Source organism: Phalacrocorax aristotelis, chromosome 9 (assembly GCF_949628215.1).
Source record: "Phalacrocorax aristotelis chromosome 9, bGulAri2.1, whole genome shotgun sequence".
Lineage (NCBI taxonomy): Eukaryota > Metazoa > Chordata > Aves > Suliformes > Phalacrocoracidae > Phalacrocorax > Phalacrocorax aristotelis.
This window is the reverse complement of record NC_134284.1, coordinates 37,121,154-37,141,130: the sequence shown is the minus strand read 5'-3', so window position 1 is coordinate 37,141,130 and position 19,977 is coordinate 37,121,154. Positions and strand designations below refer to the sequence as shown.

The 19,977-nt window shown below is 46.9% G+C and overlaps 1 long non-coding RNA gene across 1 annotated transcript in view; it reads left to right on the top strand.

The window, feature by feature from the left end:
* LOC142062237 (uncharacterized) overlaps positions 1-19,977 on the top strand; it is a 365,718-nt gene that overhangs the window by 306,280 nt on the left and 39,461 nt on the right. The gene's annotated exons all lie outside the window — the stretch shown is intronic.

The following is a 19,977-nucleotide window of genomic DNA, read 5'->3' as shown; positions in this document are numbered from 1 at the left end:
ATCCCAGTGCTGCAAAATTCAGCTTCTCTCAGTGCTGGCTTGGGATGGACCAGGACAAAGCGGGCCATCAGCCATGGGGCAACAGTGATATATGGACATATTTATAACATCTAGAGGGTTTAAATAGACCTTAACAGACCTGAAGCATCATATTTCTTTCCTGAGCTGACACTCGTAAACACAGTGCTTTGAATCTGTGAAGCATTATGTGCCGTAAGCACTAAATACCATTATTATTCTGCAGTCTATGTGTAATTTTCCAGTCTATGAAAAATTTTGCATGTCCTTAACTGCCGTTTTAGTTATTAATGGTTGAAAACGGCAGTGGCATTTGGGAATTTGGAAGGGAAGCAACTGTCGGTTGAAACCACCGAACTCTGACTTTGCATTCCAACGTGTTACAGACCTGGATGGATGGCTTGTGATTCACACCGGGACTCTGGCTCATCTTCTACTTAGAAGGCAGATATTGCTACAGGCCTTCAAAATTAATTCCACCTGCTTAGCTGAAACGGAATTAGAGAAGAAAATCTGTGTGTTTTTCTATAATCAGCCTATATATACATGAAAACATCATAATTAATCCCAGAATACTTAGAAGAGAGACAATGCCAGGAGTTAAACCACTCCTCTTTGATAGATACCCTGTGTGCTTTTTTGCCTAAACAGACTGCAGTAAGCAAAGCCCAGGCTAAGAAATATGGATATGAAAGATGTATAGGATATCATTTTTAGCTTTTTTTTTAAGCAGTGACAAACGACGTACTGGATTTTGAGGTACTGCTTGAAAGAGCCTTGGGGTAGGAATGCATTTAGGAGCTTTCAAACCTCCAAAAATTAGATTTTCTTCAATAAACCTGTTGATTAGGCAGAAGATTTCCCAGCTACTCTTTGAAGTGGCTTTTCTGATGGCAAGACATTATTGTGCAGTAATATTAATACTCTAGAGCGTGGTGCAGCGTTTCCTGAGCAGGACTTTGTGCTGGTCGTGCCAGGGCAGTCTTCGCTGTTTTGTTGGTCCCAGATTATTTCTGTTATTGGAATAGCTTATGTAACTGTGGCTACCTCCTCCATTCTGCAGGTTTCAGTTTGGCCAAGCAAAACTGGAAAACATCAGAAATACTCAGCTTTAGATAATAGCCTGGTTTTTATTCCCCATTCTTTTCCTTCTCCTTTCTTTGATAAATCGGTAGGAAGGGCTATTTCTAGTTTCCGGTGCTCCTTTAAATAGCAACTTGAACGTAACCCATGCAAACAAAAACCAACAGTTTGGTCAACTTTTAGGAACACCGGTGCCTGTGTTCTTATCAACATGGTTTATTCCCTTGATATCTCCAATGGATTTAGTACAGAGACAACAGAGGGGTTCCCATTGCCTTAATACCTTGTAATCAGGTGATGTGCCAAAGGCAGCTGTAGGGTGGAGGAGTCCTCGTGTGCCAGCATTGCCTGGAGGACTCTCATAAAAGGCTAATAATGAAACCAGACCTGACAGGGCTAAAGTGAGACACGAGGCGCTTTCTTCCAAAGCTATATATCCACATGTGAAAAGGGAAAAAAAAAATGTGTAATATGTACTCAAACACTTCTTAATCCAGTCAGATAGGGAGGAAAATGTTCCTTTACTCTTTTAATGCAGTTCTGCAGTCAGGCTTGAAAGTGAAAAAGTCCTAAATGAGTAGGATCAGGAAAATCATATGCATATCGCGGTTTTCTCAAGTTTGCTTATTAAATATAGCTATTTTCTCTCCTGTCTTCTGCTGTTCTGTAAAGCCGGTACTTCCTTCTGTATTTCTTTCTTCTCAGTGGTTTTTTTTTCATCTTCGCTTTTTGGCATACTCCCCAGCAGCAGGCTGAACATCAACCCACGTTCCAAATACTTGTAGTCTAGGGACTAGAGGGGAGAGAGAGAAAGTAAGTATTGGTGCGTTCAGATGTAGAATTACAGTTTATTAATTGCTTTGAGAGATACGGTGATGAAAAATATATGGTCTATCACCTCTCCACACATTTTATCTTGAATCAGTGGGTTAATAAGATCAAATGTTCGTGATCTGGATCAAAAAGGCATATTTGCTTTAAATAAAACACATCAAGTACCACAAGTTAATAAATGGGATCAATTAACCCAAAGTCCTAAAGTCTCCTGACGAGAATCCCAGAGTCTTCCATGACTCCTGGACCGCCGCAGCCTTTTCACCCGGATCCATCCAGTCCAGGAAAGCACTCCCAGGTTTTCCTGAGCCTTTTCTGTTGTTTTTATAACCCTCCTTTTTCCTCTTTTTACCGCCTTCTGTCTTCCCCACTGCCCATTGATCCCCATTTTAGCTATGGCTAGCAATGAGTCACAAATCAGTGTTACCAGGATCCCGCAGTAAACCCACGAGTCCGTGGCTGCTGTGTGCCCTCCAGCACGTGGGGAGGTCAAGCACAGAGGTACCTTTAATGCAGCCTTTTCTTTGTGGACGTAGGTTCCCCTGGCACAGGCTCCCATCCAGCAAAGCGCAAACGTGCTTTACGCAGAGCTCTCAACCAGGGAGATGCTTCTTATGCTGGAGATGCTTCTTATGCTGGGGGCGCCTGTGTTCGGCTTCCTGCCTTTCTGAGAAGAGATGCTTGAGTCAGCGTTACTTGTTCCCTTTGCAGAAGGTACCTCAGCTAAAGCACGATTATGCTTTACTGGTAAATATCAATATTATTGCTCCTATGGTTTAAAAAAGGGGGAAAAAAAGAGGCAGATATCTCTACGTGGCAGGGGGGAGCAGGTTCTCAGCGCTGGCTTTGTGCTGCTCTCCCCTACAATGTGCAGAGCCGGGAGCTGAAGTGAGAGTCCTGAAGGGAAGAGCAAATAGATGCTTTCTGAGCTGGTGTGGGGCACAGGAGCGCAGCGTGAGAGGGATGGGAGAGCAACAGCGTCACGGAGGAGCTCCCTGTACAGAAGGTGGGATCGGGAACAGACGGAGAAGGAGCAACGATGAGAACTGTTATGCAAAGGTTTCAGAAAGAGCTAACAGCTCAGGCAAATGATCCCACCTGAAAAATAACTTTATGCTTCTTGAACTTGCTCTCAGTTCTTTTAAAGAACAAAGAAAACCGTCGGGAAACTCTGTGTCCCTGTGAGGGTGACTGAGCACTGGCACAGGTTGCCCAGAGAGGTTGTGGCATCTCCACCCTTGGGGGTATTTAAAAGCCGCCGCCTGGGCTCTAGGTGGCCCTCGCTGAGTGGGGGGGTTGGACCAGGTGACCTCCAGAGGTCCCCTCCAACCACAGCTGTCTTGCGCTTCTGTGATTAAATGGGCATTTCCAGGGCACTCATTCCCTAGTCTTGTAGGACCCCAAGCAGTGGGTCCTACACTCTCGCTCCGTAGCACACTGAAATGTGAGAAGTTTGGTGGGGTTTTAGGAACGAAAGGTCTCACAGCTTCAAGAGAAGGCTCTCGACAGTTGTTTTGTGGCGTGTAGTTTTCTAGCAGTGGAGAAGCCAAACAGTCCAGCAGACCCACGGAGAGGAAGGATGCACCCAGTGGTAGCCTGTGACTCAAACAGCACTCAGTGACATGGAGCAGATTTTCTAGGGCTATGGGTGTGATGTCGGGCTGTTGGCTCCTAGATGTGACTCACAGGTAAAGCAGTGAAGAAACCCACCACCTGGGTTCCTGTTGCTGAGCTGCCCTGGATCACCCTTACACAAGGGCTTGTGGCAGGGGTGGAAAACTGGTACAGAGAGGATTACCACGTACTGCGTGTTTTTGTAGTGCTTTGCTGTAAAATAAACCTAGAGGATGTCTGTGTGATGTGGATTGATCTAATACTTACCTGGCTTCCCCTGCCTGTATCTTAAATACTCCGGGACAAAAACACCACACTAATAAAAGCCAGAAGCATAGGCATGTGCAGTGTGAGATGGTAACTCAAGAGCAAAGTTTGGTGTTATGTGGAGGGGGAATGAGTCCATGGTCATATTTGACTCAAGGACCTTTGGTACCAGATGAAAATATTGTGGGCCCAGGAGGTAGGAGTGCTCATCTTGTACAAGCTAGCTCTGGTAACTTCCTAAAGCCTATTTAACTTTGTGCCTGCATCCTGGAGCCTCTTCCTCCTGCTGCCTTCATAAATCTTTGAGAAAAGCAGAAAGCAGGCAAATTTTCTTGTCTCGGGTCCCACCTTGAACGCACTGTATCTGCATAAAGCAGTAGTGCATGGATCCAGTGTTAATGACCTTGGAACCACAACCTCAAACCTTGGGTGGAAGAGGATTAAAAAATAAAAAATCAAAACCTGCTGCTAAATATATTAGACCTGGTTAAAAAATCACAGAATCATAGAGTCATTAAGGTTGGAAAAGACCCTTAAGAACGAAGAAACAGAGGTGTTTTCTCATTGCTGCACAGAGTAACAGTTTGGATTATAGGAGTAGCTGCTGCAAGAGGTTAAGAATTTAGCAGGATTAAAAGAAATGATGATATTTAAACCCTGTTTCTGAAGGTTTATTAACCCCAAGTACCATGAATGAGCTAGTTGTTAAATATTGGGATTAGAAGGCAACTGTTCCTGAATGGCAAGTTATTTTATTGAGGTCACCTGAAGAATTTCTTTCTCAGCAGCCTTGATTTTTACTTTCAAGTGCTTGGATGGACAGATTTTGAGTATGGTTCTCTGTTTAAAAGCTTTGCCCAAAGGTCTCTTGCCAAAACTACAGAATTATGCAGAACTCTGGTGTGGGAATTCAAATACTTCATTTTTTTTTTTTTTTAAATATATATCTATTATAATATAGGAAGTCACTATATGCAATTTATCTATTAAAAGTTTTGTCCATACTAGAGAACCACAACTCACATGACAGGAATTTAATGAGAAAGACGTATTAGGGCATTATTTTTCCCTTGACAAATTAATGGATTTTACAAACATTTCAAGTAGGTATTGCGAGCAAATGGAAAAATTGCACCAATTAAAAATGAACCCTAAGGCTCAGGCGTCAGAACTCAATTGTCAAAACAGAAATATTTCCAATGAATCTATTTTGTAAAGAGGAGTAGGAGAGTTGTCCCCTCAGAGGGGTATACCAGACAGTAGAAAAATTTGGCATTGGATGAGCCAGAGGATGAAAAATTGCCTAATTTTACAGTATGGCATTAGTGGTGTTGTGAGAGACGGCTGTAGAGGCAATTGGGTAAGAGTCTCTCAAGGTTAATGAAATCAAACCTTTAACCGTAAGAAAAAGAGAAGGGAAGTATTTTCTATTTTCTCACATGTTCAACTTCAAAATCTGAGCCTGACACTGTAAAAATTTCCAACTTTGCTTTTTCTGGGAAACATGCTCTTCTTGGCGCCTACTTTGGGTGCCTCCCGCAGCAGAAATACCTGTGCCGCATCAGCAATGTTGCATCGTTCCACTGAAGTCGAGGTGAGTTAGGTGAGGCCCTCGAGTAGCGGAGTTTAACCGACCAGGATCCAAGAGGTAGCGGCGGGTTTTGTGCAGTAAGTTGTGTTAGGGCTGTATGCGGTTGTGCCCCGCGCGCAGGTGTTGCCTCTCAGTGCTGGTCTCCTCTGGCAGAAGATGGCGGTATCTGTAGGCTGTCATGGACACGCTGAAGACACCGCCTTGCACTTGTAGAGTAGCAAAACTGGGTCTTTAGGTCAAAGTGTCTTAAATATTAAGAATTGCAGCATTCTATTTATTCATGAGCTCTTGCACCAATTTGCATTTAAAATTTTCTGCTGCCCATCACTGTCAGTGGCAAAATAACCTCAGGATACAGGATTTTTCCAGCACTGCTGGTGTAAATCAGTCTATACCGACAGTCCTGCTCAAGCTCTTGAGCAAGCTCACGGCTTCTCTCCTTGCTGGTGAGGTATGAGGGCTGTCTGCAGGCTCCCGGCAGCGTGCCTGCTAAATGGCCCTGCAAAACTTCACAAATCTGTAACGTTTACAGTGGAGTTTATTTTATAGCTCTAATAAAATCCTTCAGTGATAAATTATTTACATTAGTGTTGTTACTCCCTAGTATGAATCTGCCATTCAAAGCGGCTGATCAGTCACTGCAACAGCCCCGTGTTTTACAGCAGTAATTCCCCAGGGGGCTCGGCACGGAGAGCCATGGGGCGTGGGCTGTGCCGCAGAGGGGCCCGCACCTCTCCGGGGCTCCTGAGCGGTGGTCTTACCCCAGCAATGTATTTCATGGAGCACAACCAAACAGCAAGAATGGGTCAGGTTTGTACCGTAAAAGCGCTTTTTATATCAGTAATGCCTTTATTTTAGTCTAAATGCTAGCGTGTTATGCTGTTTCCCCTCTCAGTTCTAAGTTTGCACGCTGAACATCTTACACTGCGAGAGCCTCCTCGGGCATGTGAGAGTGCCAGATTCCCACTGCTGCTCCCTACTGAAAATTGCAGCTCTACAGTAGGTTTGACTCTTGAAAACAGAAAAGAAAAAGTTCGGGATAACACCTATAAATAACCTTGCCTTCTATTTCTACATCATGTGCTGGTAGCTGGGTTTTCATATTTCGTAGTCTTTTCTCAGGGATGAATAATTCATTGTGTTTTGGGGGTATCGCCAAATAAATCCTAAAGAAAATAAAAGAAGAAGAGGGGGAAAAAGCCTAGCAAGGTTACTCCGCCGTTGAAAAGCGTGTCTGCGTGAATGCATATAGGCGTGTACATGTTGAATTTACCGTCAGATCGCATCTGTTAAAGGCCTTTGCCCACCCACACACAGTCAACTGTTGTTGTTTGTACCAAAAATTCAGACTCAAAGTCACCTTGGGCACGCCAGTTTTCTCCTCTGAGCTGGAAAAGCCATTCTGGGGATGGCAGTCCGGGAGATCCACTGAGTTTCAGACAGTGAAGCATTTTGCAAGTTCTTGCTTTAGGGATTTTAGAGGCAGAAATGCAGGTGAGTGAGAAGAAAAAACCAGGTAGAAAAGCTGCTTAAAACAACTGGTCGACACAAAAGAACTTGTCACTACATTTTGTGATGGGTTTTAGCACTAGTAGAAGTGGTACGGCAGCAGGCAGAGCAGTGGGGTTTTCCACTCATAATGCATAGGGAGAAGCCAAAGAAAGAAAGAAAAACAGATATCTTTCCCCTTTCCTTTTCCCCTTCTTTCCCCTTTCCTTTTCCCCTTCTTTCCCCTTTCCTTTTCCCCTTCTTTCCCCTTTCCTTTTCCCCTTCTTTCCCCTTTCCTTTTCCCCTTCTTTCCCCTTTCCTTTTCCCCTTCTTTCCCCTTTCCTTTTCCCCTTCTTTCCCCTTTCCTTTTCCCCTTCTTTCCCCTTTCCTTTTCCCCTTCTTTCCCCTTTCCTTTTCCCCTTCTTTCCCCTTTCCTTTTCCCCTTCTTTCCCCTTTCCTTTTCCCCTTCTTTCCCTTTTCCCTTTCCCCTTCTTTCCCTTTTCCCTTTCCCCTTTTCTCTTTCCCCTTTCCCTTTCCCCTTTCCCTTTCCCCTTTCCCTTTCCCCTTTCCCTTTCCCCTTTCCCTTTCCCCTTTCCCTTTCCCCTTTCCCTTTCCCCTTTCCCTTTTCCCTTTCCCCTTTCCCTTTTCCCTTTCCCTTTCCCCTTTCCCTTTCTCCTTTCCCTTTCCCCTTTTCCTTTCCCCTTTTCCTTTCCCCTTTCCTTTCCCCATCGGTGTGTGTTTTACCAACTCCACGCACCTCTGTAGCAGAAGGAGCTGGTGTTGCTGTTGGGGTTGGTTTCTCAGCTTGTCACCTGGGCTGTTCCATTAATTACTGATGCTTTTCTTATTTCTTCCTCGCTGGTGGGCTGGATCGGTCAGCACTGTTACCTGAGAGGATTTCTTTGCAAGGAGCCTTCACCGCGTAACCGACAGCCTCCACCCCCCTACTCTGGTTCTTGTGGCTCTGAATTTATGGGGTGTGTGGGTTAGAAGATGAAGATCAAAACATAATTCCACACCAAGATAACTGAGCTCAGCTACCAGCAGCCGTACAGTTTCTTCTTGCCAGGATAAATCACCCCAGGCAAATCTCAGCTCCTAGCTGCAGTGCCTTGGCTGTTCCCAGCGGCCAGCCCTGCCTAGTTTTACAGCTGCTTTAGTGCATTATTTCCCCTGTGTAAATAACTATTTCAAACGTTGAGGTCTCAGGAAGGAGACAGACTGTCTGGTGCTCCCGCTCCATGCCCTGGACACCAGCGCTTCACCCAGGGGTCCCTGGGACCTCGTGGCTCTCTGCTTTAAAGGTTAACACCATCCAGTCCTGGATGGAGGAGGTGGAGAGTCCATCAGTCCTCGTAAAGCTTGTGCTCAGCTCTCACCTATTCTAAGACATTCAGGCTGGTTTCTCATTTTAATTTCCCTGTTCTGCCTTCCCTGCGATGGCAGGGAATCCTCCCGTACCAGGCATTTTTCTCCCCATAGAGGTATTTATCCCATGTAATCATATTTCCTCTCCAGTCGAGCTCTCGGCACATGGCATTTTTCCCAGTCCTTGAGTAATTTCTGTAGTTCTTTTCCATGCCAATTTTTCAACCTCCTTTTAGAAATGAAAGTACAAGACCTATATTCAGTATTGAATCCTCAGCTACACCGCTGTCAGGTATACAGAGAGAAAATAATTTTTTTCCTCACTTATTTAAGCACATACAGGGATGACTGTGGCCCGAAGAACCGACTCTCCTGAGGCTTCTTTCCGGTATCATCTGTTTTATTCATTATGCCTTCAGCTGTTGTTGCTCTCTGCTTGCACCCGGGACTTACCCCATTCCTTTACTAGGGTCAAACGCAGCCTTTGTGCGAGCTCTTTGGTAGCTCTGCAGAGCACTGGGCTCTCACGCTGACTGTGCATCCTCCTGGATTTCTGAGACAAATGGATGCCAGCAAGCAGCAGGCCCCTTTCCTCCAAGGTAGTATTTGTTATAGCTGCAAAGAAAAAAAAAAATGCATGTGAAAAATAAGCATTAAAGAGGTAAACCAAAAGGCTTACTAGCTCCAGGCGGTCAGAAATACCAGTGAGTGTTAATTTTTCAGCCTCTTGGACAACTCTGCACTATGTTGAGAGAGCGAGCTGCCAAGCCGGTTACGGTTCTGCTCTTTAATGTTCTTAGGATTCAGCCCAAAACGGATCCTGGAGGCTCAGCAGGAAAGCGAGCCAGAGACCTCCCTGCGAGCGGCCGGGTCCTCGTCCCTCCGCTGCACTCGGGAGGCAGCTGGGACGTGACTCAACCACACGCTTCCCTTCTTCTCCCCCTTCCTTCAGCCCCATCAGCCGTGTTGGCCACAGCATCGCTCTCTGAACTCGTGTTGTTTTTCTTGCCTGCTATGAACATGTTTTATTCAGAGTCGGTCATTTCAGGGGGCCAGTTCCAGTCTTGCAGGGGTGACCTGCATCGTGTCTCCTCGCACGTCTAACCGCATACTCAGCTGTATTTAAAGATGCTCAGCCTCTGCGTGGATGGGTCACTACGTGAATTATATTGCACTAAATAAATTTCTCATCCATTTTGCCAAGCTTCCTGGCAGGGCGTAAGGAGAGGGAAGAATGATTTTGTTATTTCGTGTGTACTTCCAGTTCATTTACAAATATAGAGAGTATGCTGGTGTCTAGATGAGGCTGCTACAAAGCTCTTTGATGGTTCTCCGCTGCCAATATTTTCTGAGATCCGCTAGTTGGTCAGTGTTTAATAATTACAGGTGTTTTTCACTGATGTAATCTGACCCTAAGGCTTGGGAGGGCTTATTTGTTAAAACAGAAAAGTATATGGGTCTCAGGCTCTACAGCTATTCAATGGTAGTAATAACATACCTTGCTTGCGATATGTTAATTAATCTTCCATTAACTAAAACTAAAGACGCAGGCACAGCCTCCGGTCGAGGAGGGTGGGAGACGGGAGCGCTGGCGGTCGAGGGGATGTGCTGAGGGCTATCACAGCGTGCCTTCCCTTCCTTCCCTTCTCAACCATCTACAGCTGCCCGCTGCCACGGGCAGCGCTGGGCAAGGTGAACCTCCCCTCTGCCCCAGTTTTGGCAATTCGCACTTTTTAATGTAATTACGAACTCTTTAATTATTTCCTGTATCCTCTAACTATATGGTATTTAACACACTGTAATACTCGCGGTTGAGAGCAAACACTGCAGGAAAATATCAAAGAACCAGCACTTTCATCTGCCATCATCTATCCAGAGACGCCAGTAATCTCTCTAGAAGTCACATAATGAAATTCATGGGCTATTGCTGAAACAAAATTACAATTTTGAAGTCTCTTCTGGTTCAATGTTCTAAAAACCAAGTGGGAATCCCTCCCACTCAGGAAATTGCCTGTTATTTTTCCTAGTAGACTTACCCCTGGTGTGACAGGACGCGGTGGATCTCCTTTCTGTAAGGCTTTCCTGCCTTCAAAGCCTGTGCCATGCTCCATGCGAACACCTCGGCGTATCGCAGGGGGCTGAATCCCTTTCCAAACGCTACTCCCAGTGCAATCGCGGTGGTCAAATGAATCCCATCCCTTTTGGTATCTGGCAGCAATTTGACAGGGATGATGACGCTTTTGAGCACAAGCAGAATGGGATCCAGGCAGTTCAGCCAAGCCGCCAGGGTGTCAGACCTTGCCTCAATAAATCCTTCTGCAGTTCATTCATCAGTAGAGGAAGCCTTGCTTGCAATTTATAAAACTGCTTTGCGTGGCGCAAGAGTTTTAATCATCCAAATGCTGGCTTTTAAGACTGAAGTTGAAATCCCATTCTCACCGAAGCCAATGCTAAAAGCTCCCATTGCCTATAGTGGGACAGAATTTCAAATAAAATATTTAGAAGTGTTCTTTTCCCCATTTTTTGGTGGCTGTTCTGAATTGCCAGTGGTTTCCCGCTCCTCTGGGACGGTATGTGGTGGGTTTTACTCTACCCAAACAGCCTTGTCGCTGCAAAGGCTCCAAAAAGTAGTGCACTGTTGTGAAAGGAAAGAATAATAAACTGGAACAAGACCGACAAAGCTAAAACACAAAAGAAGCCCTGATAAGACCCCATGCCGAACCAGGCGTTAGGTAACTGTCTTCCACAAAAGAAAGTAAAGGGATTTTCCTTGAGGTGGAAATAATTTTTTTAAAGCCTTCTGAAATAGCTCTCATTTTCCCTGTAATAGAGCTTTGACTGTCTCGTGATTTCAGCTGCACGGTGGAGCCCTGTCGGCATCGCTCCCCCCTTGCCCCCACCCAAGTTTTCCTTTCCCCCCTTGCCCAACCTCCCACGAGCAGGGCTTGAGCTGAGAAGAGGCGAGGGGGCTGCAGCAAGGCACTGCCCCTCCTGCACCCCCCCGGCGCTGCGCAGCATCCCTCGTGCGGCCATCGCATTTCCAAGCGCCCGTGGACCCGATAAACGACGGGCGGCGCGCTTGATTGTCGCTTTAGCTTGTCTTTTTTAAGAACAAAAAGGGAATTGCTAGGGATAGGAGGTGTTTCGCATCCCCTTGCTGCGGCAGCGTGCTTGTGCTGTGGGTGTTCCCCTCCTTTCCCACAGCAAAGCGGCAGGAGGTCCCGGCTACAATAACTCGCTGCTGCGCCTCATCCTTCCATCCGTCAGCTGCCCCCGGTGCTCCTGGGCTTCCTGAGATCCAAATGCTTAGTTTTATTCAACTACAGCTTTACGGAAAGCCTATCCAGCTGCGCTCACCCCTGCTCGCAGAGCAACAGAGAGCTGCGCCGAGCCGCCCTGTGCAGCTGAGGTTTCTGCCTCGCCAGACCCAGCGCGTTCCCGTGGAAGGGGAATTGCCGGGAAACGCCTGGCTTGCACGCGGCGCCGGCCAATGGCATAAATCATTTGTTTTCACGGCAAGTCGCAAAGGACTGATTTCTCTCTTCGTAGCTGTTTTTACCTGTGACTTTGTGCAAACCGGCTCCTTCCCCCCGCCCCGGCCCCTTGCAGAGCATCCGTGGCGTGGCGGCTGGCCGGGACAGCGGTGCATCTACGCGTCGCGGGGTGCTGCCTCGCGTGAAACGCAGATGTGATCAGGCCTTGGTGTTGAGCTGTAGCAGGCTGAACTCGGAGAGGCTTGGGAAAGACGTGTGGCCACAAAGACAAGGAAGAGAGCGAGTCATCGTACCTGCTGCATGCAGGGTTTGGAAGAAATGGAGCTAAACGTTAACTTTTAATAAATGGTGTTTGCTACAGAGGTGGAAAGGGGACGGTGAAATATGGGTGTGTTTTGTTGCTAAACATCTGTGCAATGAGTCTCAGGGGTTCAAACAGCACCAAGGAACAGTCTGGCACGTGATACGTTGTCCTGCTTTCTGTTGATCGATCCTATAGCTGGAGGTAAAATGCAGCATTTGAGTCTCCATAGACTTAGTTTGCTTTGTTCACAAGTAAGGATTTGTTTTCATAAGGAGATTATATTTGCGTAAATACAAACGTACAGTCATGACCCAAGGAGGATGAGAGATGTGCCTGGACAGTGGCGGTACGGAGTAGTGAGTGCCAGGAAAAATACGGGTGTGGATGGATGCTGGGGGTGAGACAGAATAAAAGAATAGAGCACCAATCTCCACAGGGCCTTGGGGCTACCTGAACCTTTCAGTTTTACCCTTTCAGTCACTGTTTTAGCTATAGAAAAGCATCCTAGCTGAGTTTCCTTCCTGGACACTGAAGTCTGATCTGTTATTAATTACTTTAGGCTATGCTGTGGCACGTTCTCGTTGGCTGTAGCAAAAGCAATCTTTCCAATAGGAGGCATCCTGCAACCCACTACAGCGAGATAAGGGCAGCACTGAGCCTTTAAATTCCCCATCAAAGCCACGTTCATCTCCTCTTCCTTTCTGAGGTGGCGCGTTGGGTGAATCATTTCATCTGAGGGCAGATTTGGTAGCTGACTGGAAGGATCTAATCTCACACGTGTGCACCGGCTCGTCTGCGCGGCCAAACTGGAACTAACTAGTCTGGAGCACACACGGACAGGGATTTTGGGTGGGCGTGGGGGGAACGGGGAGCCGAAGGAAAGGCTATGCATGACGTGAGAACTGATCCCTGGCCTTTCCACTGGATATCCCTCCAAGGCACTAAGCTGGGGGAAATCGTACTGGAAAGAAGTCTTTTTACATGAGAATGAGAAAAATGTTCCTAGAACGCGAATGTTGGATTCTTGCACTTGAGAGCTTTCTCTGGAAAGATAATTTTTGGAAGCGTGCGGGAAAGTAAAAGAAATAGACTGCTAGCGTGCTGTCAGAAATTTGCCACCTTTGATGTGGTTGCAGTATCGGAGTAATAAGTTTTGAGATGCATTTTAAGTCTCAGACGAGTGCAGTAATTAGGCCTCCCCAAATCTTTTATGTGTATTTTCAGTAGTAAAATTTCATAATCCCCCTTGGCCTAGCACAAACAAGTCCAGAAACACCACATTTGTGAAAGAAAATTAGGTGTATTCTCAGGTGGTTTCCCGTGCTGTAAGAGAGCTGCCCTGAACCCACCTGTGGAATTCAGGCACCGAGGCTTCACGCCAGTCCAGTAGACGCTAGGACTCCCCCTCCAGAACCAACAAATCTTACCTCATTTGCCTGGAGCAGCAGACACCTCAGGTCACCCCGCTCTCCCTGCATCAGCCTGGACACCGCGACAGCAAACGGCTCTACTTCTGCTGGCTTTTTTCATTCCTGGCCGTGAAGTGGCCACTTAGAGATCTGGACTGAGCTGCACGGTGTGGAAAAGTCCAGTTTGGGGTCAAGTTTCCCAAAATAGCACCAAGCTGTGCAAGGCAGAGGAGGACCTAATCCTCCTGCCACGGGGAGGGGGGTCTGGGGTCTGACCCGCTGTAGCTGCTGCATCTATTATTGAGTATCCGTGAGCATCAACGCGGGCACGGTCACTCATCAGGGAGAAGTCTGCCTGCGTACAAAAATGGGTGGCACGTCTTGATAGCGAGGAGTTCAGCTTTGTACTGCGGATCAGCCTCAGTGCTGCGCTTCCCAGGCAGTGATTTGTCTGCGCAGGTTAAAAATACCAGACCTGTAGCTGCTCCGGTGCCAGCAGGAGGACGGCTGGCGAGCAGTAAACAGATGGACACGCAGGGGTTCATCCTGATGCGGTCTCTGGGCTGAAATAGCTCCGTGGTCACACAGGTGCTGAGTACAGGGGAGCTGAGCAAGGAGAAAAGCCCATTTCCCATCCCAAATCTCATTCACGGGCTAAGTAGGGTGGAGGGAGCATATAGTCAGGAGCAACCATGAGGAGTTTAAAGGAAACTGTGAATTAGGCTCTGTTTGGGGTGAGGGGTGCTGGTCTGGGGGCTTCTGCCCTCTCTGGAGAGCACTCTGCTAGCCTAGAGATGCTCCCACCAGAGTATTTTTTTACACTTGACGAGAATTACGTTTTTATTTAGAGATGCTGTTCCTCTACACAGATTTTGGGCATGTTGGAGGATGTTGCAGCTGTCTCAATATTCCGTGTGAGATTCCACATTTATTTTCTCCCTGAAACTGCACAAGCCCAAACAAATTCTCTTGCCTTTCCTCTGTCAGTGCTCTCTCTGTCCCTCATGCTTCCCTGTGTGTACATCTCCTGTCACTGGAGATCACTCTTACACGAGAGAGCGGAGCAGCCAGCACGGCTGGGGCAGGTGGGGACTATCAGCGTTGGCTTTTGTTAGCCAGAAATAGGCACCTTCTCTCTGATGCTCTCTACCTCTCACTGGTGAACCAGAGCCAGACTCGTCTGCTCACCAGAGCTGAGTCAAGCTTAAAAGCCCTTCCAGCTGTGATCCTGCCGGCGCAGCCTGGCTGGCGGGAGCTCTCCTGCCCGCTTTCCACTCCCAGGCACTTTGCACAGAAGATGTCCTTCCCTCTGGCCAGCCCTTGGACTCTCTCAGGCTCCAGCCTCGCTCTTCAGTTCATGAGAAGGAAATGGGAGAAATTTTCCGTTTCCTATGGAACAAATAAGCTGACTCCGATGTGCTGCGCAGTTTTGCTCAGGCAGGGGTTGCAGAGGAAGGTGGTGGAACAAATGTCCTGCTTCAGGTCCATCTCGCAGAAAACTCTGCCAGATGAAAAGCTGCCTTTGTTTCTGAAACTGTCCTCACGCTCTGATTTCAGGGATCTGCTAAACAAGCACAGGTGACAGCAATGTGACATCTCACGGTCAGATGTACGCAGGGCAATGCAAAAGGCAGAACCTTTGAGCTGTTTTTAAATAAGCGTGTTTCTTGCATAGGTAACAGTGCAGCCAGGGGAGAATCTAATGTGTGAGGAGCGTGAATCAAGAGCCTTGTTCTCAGTCACTGGGAAAAAAAAATCTCCCTGGGGCAACTGCTAAAGCAAAGGTGGCACAAAGACGGGCTTGCAGACCTCCAGGACCTTGGTGGCAAGTAAAAGAAGGGACTTTGTAAGTAACGTAGATTGCTACCAACAGACAGCAACTGATTTGTTTATGTGGCAATTTTGATCCTTTTTTAAAACAGGGCTCCTCGGCACCACAGGCAGGTTTGAGGAGAGCTGTCATCCTTCCTGGGGGTCCCCACCTCCCCCAGAGGGTGCGGCAGTGGGACGTAAGGCTATACCCCGCTTCTCTTGTGCAGCCGAGTGCCAGAAGTTGTCCCTTTTTGGCGGGGTAGTAACCCTTGGCGGGGTGAGATGAGCCACCCCCGCAGTGGCAGCAACGCTTTGGGTTCCCTGCTTGATGTGAGGTCACACCTCGCTTTCCTAGGAAAGGTGAGGAGGTCTCCAGGCTTCCTCTGAAGAACAAGAGGAGCACTGAAGGCTGAGAGGACTCAGAAGCTGCTGTGCAAGGGAGCCCCAAGCTCATCATCAGGCTGCTGGTCATTACGTGGCGGACCCTCGTCCCCAAGCCCTTCTCAGGGAGCTTATCACATTGCAGCATGGCCGTGCAGAACATGGCACTCCTGTCTGCCGGAGCATGCAAACGGCGCGGATATCTCAAAGGCTTGGTGCTTCTGGCACTGCCCCACCATCAAGGGTCATCTCAGTTGGGGTGTATGTTCACATTTGGTATTTGACTGCTTGTTGGTTGGCCCCCATCCCTGTTCTTGGGGGTATGGAGATACATGTCCACTGTCTACCCAAAAGCATGTCCCTGGAAGCTTCTCAGTGGCAGGCCTGGCTGGGATCACAGTCCAGGCAGCAACCATGGGTCCCTGCCTTTTCTTCTTATATGGTCATGTGCGCCTTGAGTCTTCCCTCCTGAAGACTGGTCTGCAAGATGGGGAGGAGAGCTCTTCAGCCACCTCGGTGGTGACAGTATCGTATGTGCCACTGCCCTAAACCGTGGGGGCTTGGCATGTGCTTCTCTGATGAACGGCACCTCCGGCGCCTTGCGGGGAGGGTGATTGCTGTGCTTGTGCACAGGAACTGCCGATGACTTCTACAGGATGAATGTGTAGGGCAAAATGGAAACTGTGAGCTCTTCCTGGTGACATATCTATGGAGGTGGCTGGCTTAACTCCTGAACTTACGTTCATAGGCAGAAAATGGAGTTTAAGCTGATAGGTGGAAATGTTTTTCTCCTGGGATGTTTTTAAGCTTTTTCTCTTTTGATTGAAGGTCTCAAAAACAGTAAGAAAATGAGAGGATGGGGAAATCCTGGTGGGTTTGTAAATGACTTGGAGAAAGAGGTACAGAAAACAGGGCAGGATTGAGTCTGGGGATGCTGAAGCGTTGCTGAAGTTCCTTTTGTTCTCTAATGACAGAGAAGTCTGCCAGGCTTGGCTCCACTGCAAGCTTCACTCTCTGTAATTAAAAATCAATTAGTATGTTTATCAATTATCTAATTAACTTACTAAAGCTATCATGTTAGATTCATATCCAAACATGTCTCTAAATTATATGTGTTAGTAATAATGCAAATGATGCAGTTATTGCTCATGTAAGTTTGAATTAATTGAGGCGCGTGACATTTTTGTTAATTTTGCACACGCCTAATACACTGTACTTGGGGATCTTTAAATACCCAATTAGGAACATGAAAACTTTCCTGGGAACACAATTTTGCAAGTCCTCTGTACACAGGACTTGCTCCCTTGAAGCTCAAGCATGGGAAATTCTGCAAAATGACCCCTGACGTTCTTGGCTAGTGGTCTTGCACCCACTACGTCTCTGATTTAGACTGGGATCTTCGTGCAGCAAGAACCCTCTCCCGAGCAGCTGTATTCACAGCACTTACTGCATGTTCCTGCTCACCGCTAGATCCTCTCAACGATCGTAGAAAAACAGTCTGATGCCAAAGACCCTGTTGTTTCCTGCAGAGGCGAGGTCAAATTCATTATTAAGTTAGCATTTAGAAAGCCATCTATTAAGCCGGCTTAGGTATTTTTCTCTGGTGCAGCTCTAACGGGTACAAAAAAAAAAGGGAAAACGTCCATCTTTTTGCAACTAGCTCCAGAATGGGAAATTGGAACAGTTTTTACAGCCTCTCTTTTTTCTGAAACTGCCCGGACGCCAGCCCCTTCCTGGGAACCTTGCGGTTCAACGTATCAATGATCGGGGGTATAGGAAGGTAAAATAGCCTTGTAATGTGCACCAGTGGCTCTGCAGAATCAAATATTTATTTAGTCAAGCAAATGGGATGCCTTGAGTGTTTGCTAATGGGAATTTGAGAAAATTCCAGAGCAAAATGCATGGCCAAATAATACAGATCCCATTTCAAAAGGTGGTTTTGGACTAGAAGTCTGGGTTACAGGGAAGGCTCCCTGCGCGTTCAGGCAGAGCGACTAAAAGATGACAGATATTGCTGGTGACGTTGCCTGGAGCTCATCCCTTCTGCAGCTTTGGGATAGTTGCGATTGCAGGTGTTGCCAGACAGTAATAAAGACAGAAAGCGATGCTCTTGGAAAAGCCTCAACTGCCTCAAAAAAAAAAATTGGTGAAGCTCTAGAGGTTTTGCAGACCTTAAGCTGGGGCTCTTCTCTCCCCTTGATAACAAAAGCTGTCTCCAAATCAGACATCTGTATATTCAGCACTCCTGAGCAGGATTTATGAACCAGTGTGTGCTTCAAAGCCGGTCACTTCTACCTTATTAATAGCAAGGAATGTGGCCAGAGAGAGAACACAGCCAATAAATGGTGATGATAAAGCCATCTTATTCGCTTCTTAAATTCCCTGGGAAACATTTGTCCTTGGTAAGAGTAAGATTGGGTTGTTTGGCGTTGGGGAAGCCAGAGCTGCGTGAGATGTAATGGTGTATGTAGGACGCCTGTGTGAGTTATTCCGGTCTGGACTCCTATGGAAGTTGGATATCTTAGACCCTTCAATTGGTTAAAAACCTCTAAGGTGAAAAAAATACAATAGAAAGGGCTCTGCCTAGGAAATATAAGCATAAAGTGACTGTGGGCCAGAGTTATGAAGTTTGTTAAGTGCCTGAAGATGCAGATAGATATTTCTGGAAAAAAAATAAATGCATCCAGCTGTTGGTGGAGAGTGGAGAAAAAATAAGAGTGAGCTCAGAATATGAATAAGGAGCTCTGAGTTAGCAGTGTTAAAGAGAGGATGGGAGGTTAAAGGAGGCAGGTGAAGAGGCAATGGTCCAGATTTATCAAAGCAGGGCTGGTGTTTAGGAGTGTGCTTACAGCCAGTGCTCAACAGGGAGGTGCCAGCGGTCCTGGAAGCAAAACGTCTCCATGGGGTGGCGAGGGGACTGAGCCGGGCTGGGGGACGGGGCTGCTCGGAGGGGCAGGAGGTGCCAGCGGTTCTGGTGATGGCTGGGAAAAGAAAGACAAGAGGCAGCCAGATTAGTAAGTAACAAGATAGAGAGAGGTTTTCTGATGCAATTGTATTTTCAAATCAAAATCACATATAAAAATCCAGGAGAAAAGTTCTGTGTCCACCTATTATCGTGCTGTAAAGCTGCGGCTCTCAGGACTGTCCAAACAAGTGTTTCTTCTCCAGTAATTACGGGACTGTAAATTGTGTGCAAAGTCTTTAAAGCAGATATAGGTTTCTGTTTTATGCCGCTTGGTGCGAGGTATGTCATTTTGCAAATGAGTATTCCCTTCCGTTCCCAGATCCTGACATCTTTAAAGGCATTTAATATTATAATTGTTATCGCGAAGGAAACGAAACATTTCTTCAGTACACCTGACCTCTTACAGCACTTAAAGCTTTTGGAGTTAACAGCAGGCACTAAAACAGGTGACTGATTTTATCATCCTTAACATCTTGCTGACATTCATAGGCTTCTGCCAAATGCGCTTTCTGTGTTTGGTGTTTCGTAGCTACATGAGATGCTCTTAAAAATTTATAAGTGCACGTTACAAAAGACACGGTCTTCCAAGAGCAGAAGCCCACTAGCCTGCATTCCTGCTCTGCACCCAGAACGGGAAATGCATTAAGGTCTGTTTAAAGTTTCCATCATTTTCTTTGTGGTTGCTTTACAGCCTGCTGGTGCTGCTGAATCGTGTCGTAAGTTTGGAATAATTTAAAGGTTGTCTCCAAGAAGTCGGCAATTATCCTATTTGCAGCTGCCTGTTTGCAGGATGATCTCCGCTGTAGTAGTTGGAGAACACGGTTTTGTTTGTGGCTCTGGAAACACTGGACAGGGGCAAGAGAAACAATAAGCTAAACTTAAAAACACTTCTCAATTTTTAAAGCGTTGCCATAGAAGGATTTCCCTCTCCCCTCCCTCCAGACCGCTGAACTGTCACTTCCATAGGGAAATATTTCTCTTGTGGGAACTTTTCTTCAAAGGTTTGATGCTAAACCCTGACGTCTCCAGTAATTCTGTGCCCTTTGAGCACCTTTATAACACTTACTGCTTCAGCATGTTGCACAGTCCCTAAATAATGCATCCTGACTGCTTCCCTCTGCAGAGAGCAGGCGTTTCGTTTCGCAGGCAGAAGGCTGTGTTTAGAAAGAAAGACAAAGTAATTTAAGCAGGGCTATATATCAGGTCACTAGCACAGCTCTGCCTCATCTGCTGTTATTCTCCAGTGTTTGCTCCTCGTTGAATGCTTCATTTTTTTAGCGTAGTGGAAAAAGCATTAAAGCTACAGATGCACAGCGGGGGTGGGGCGGGGGGGGAGGGCAGGACTGAGA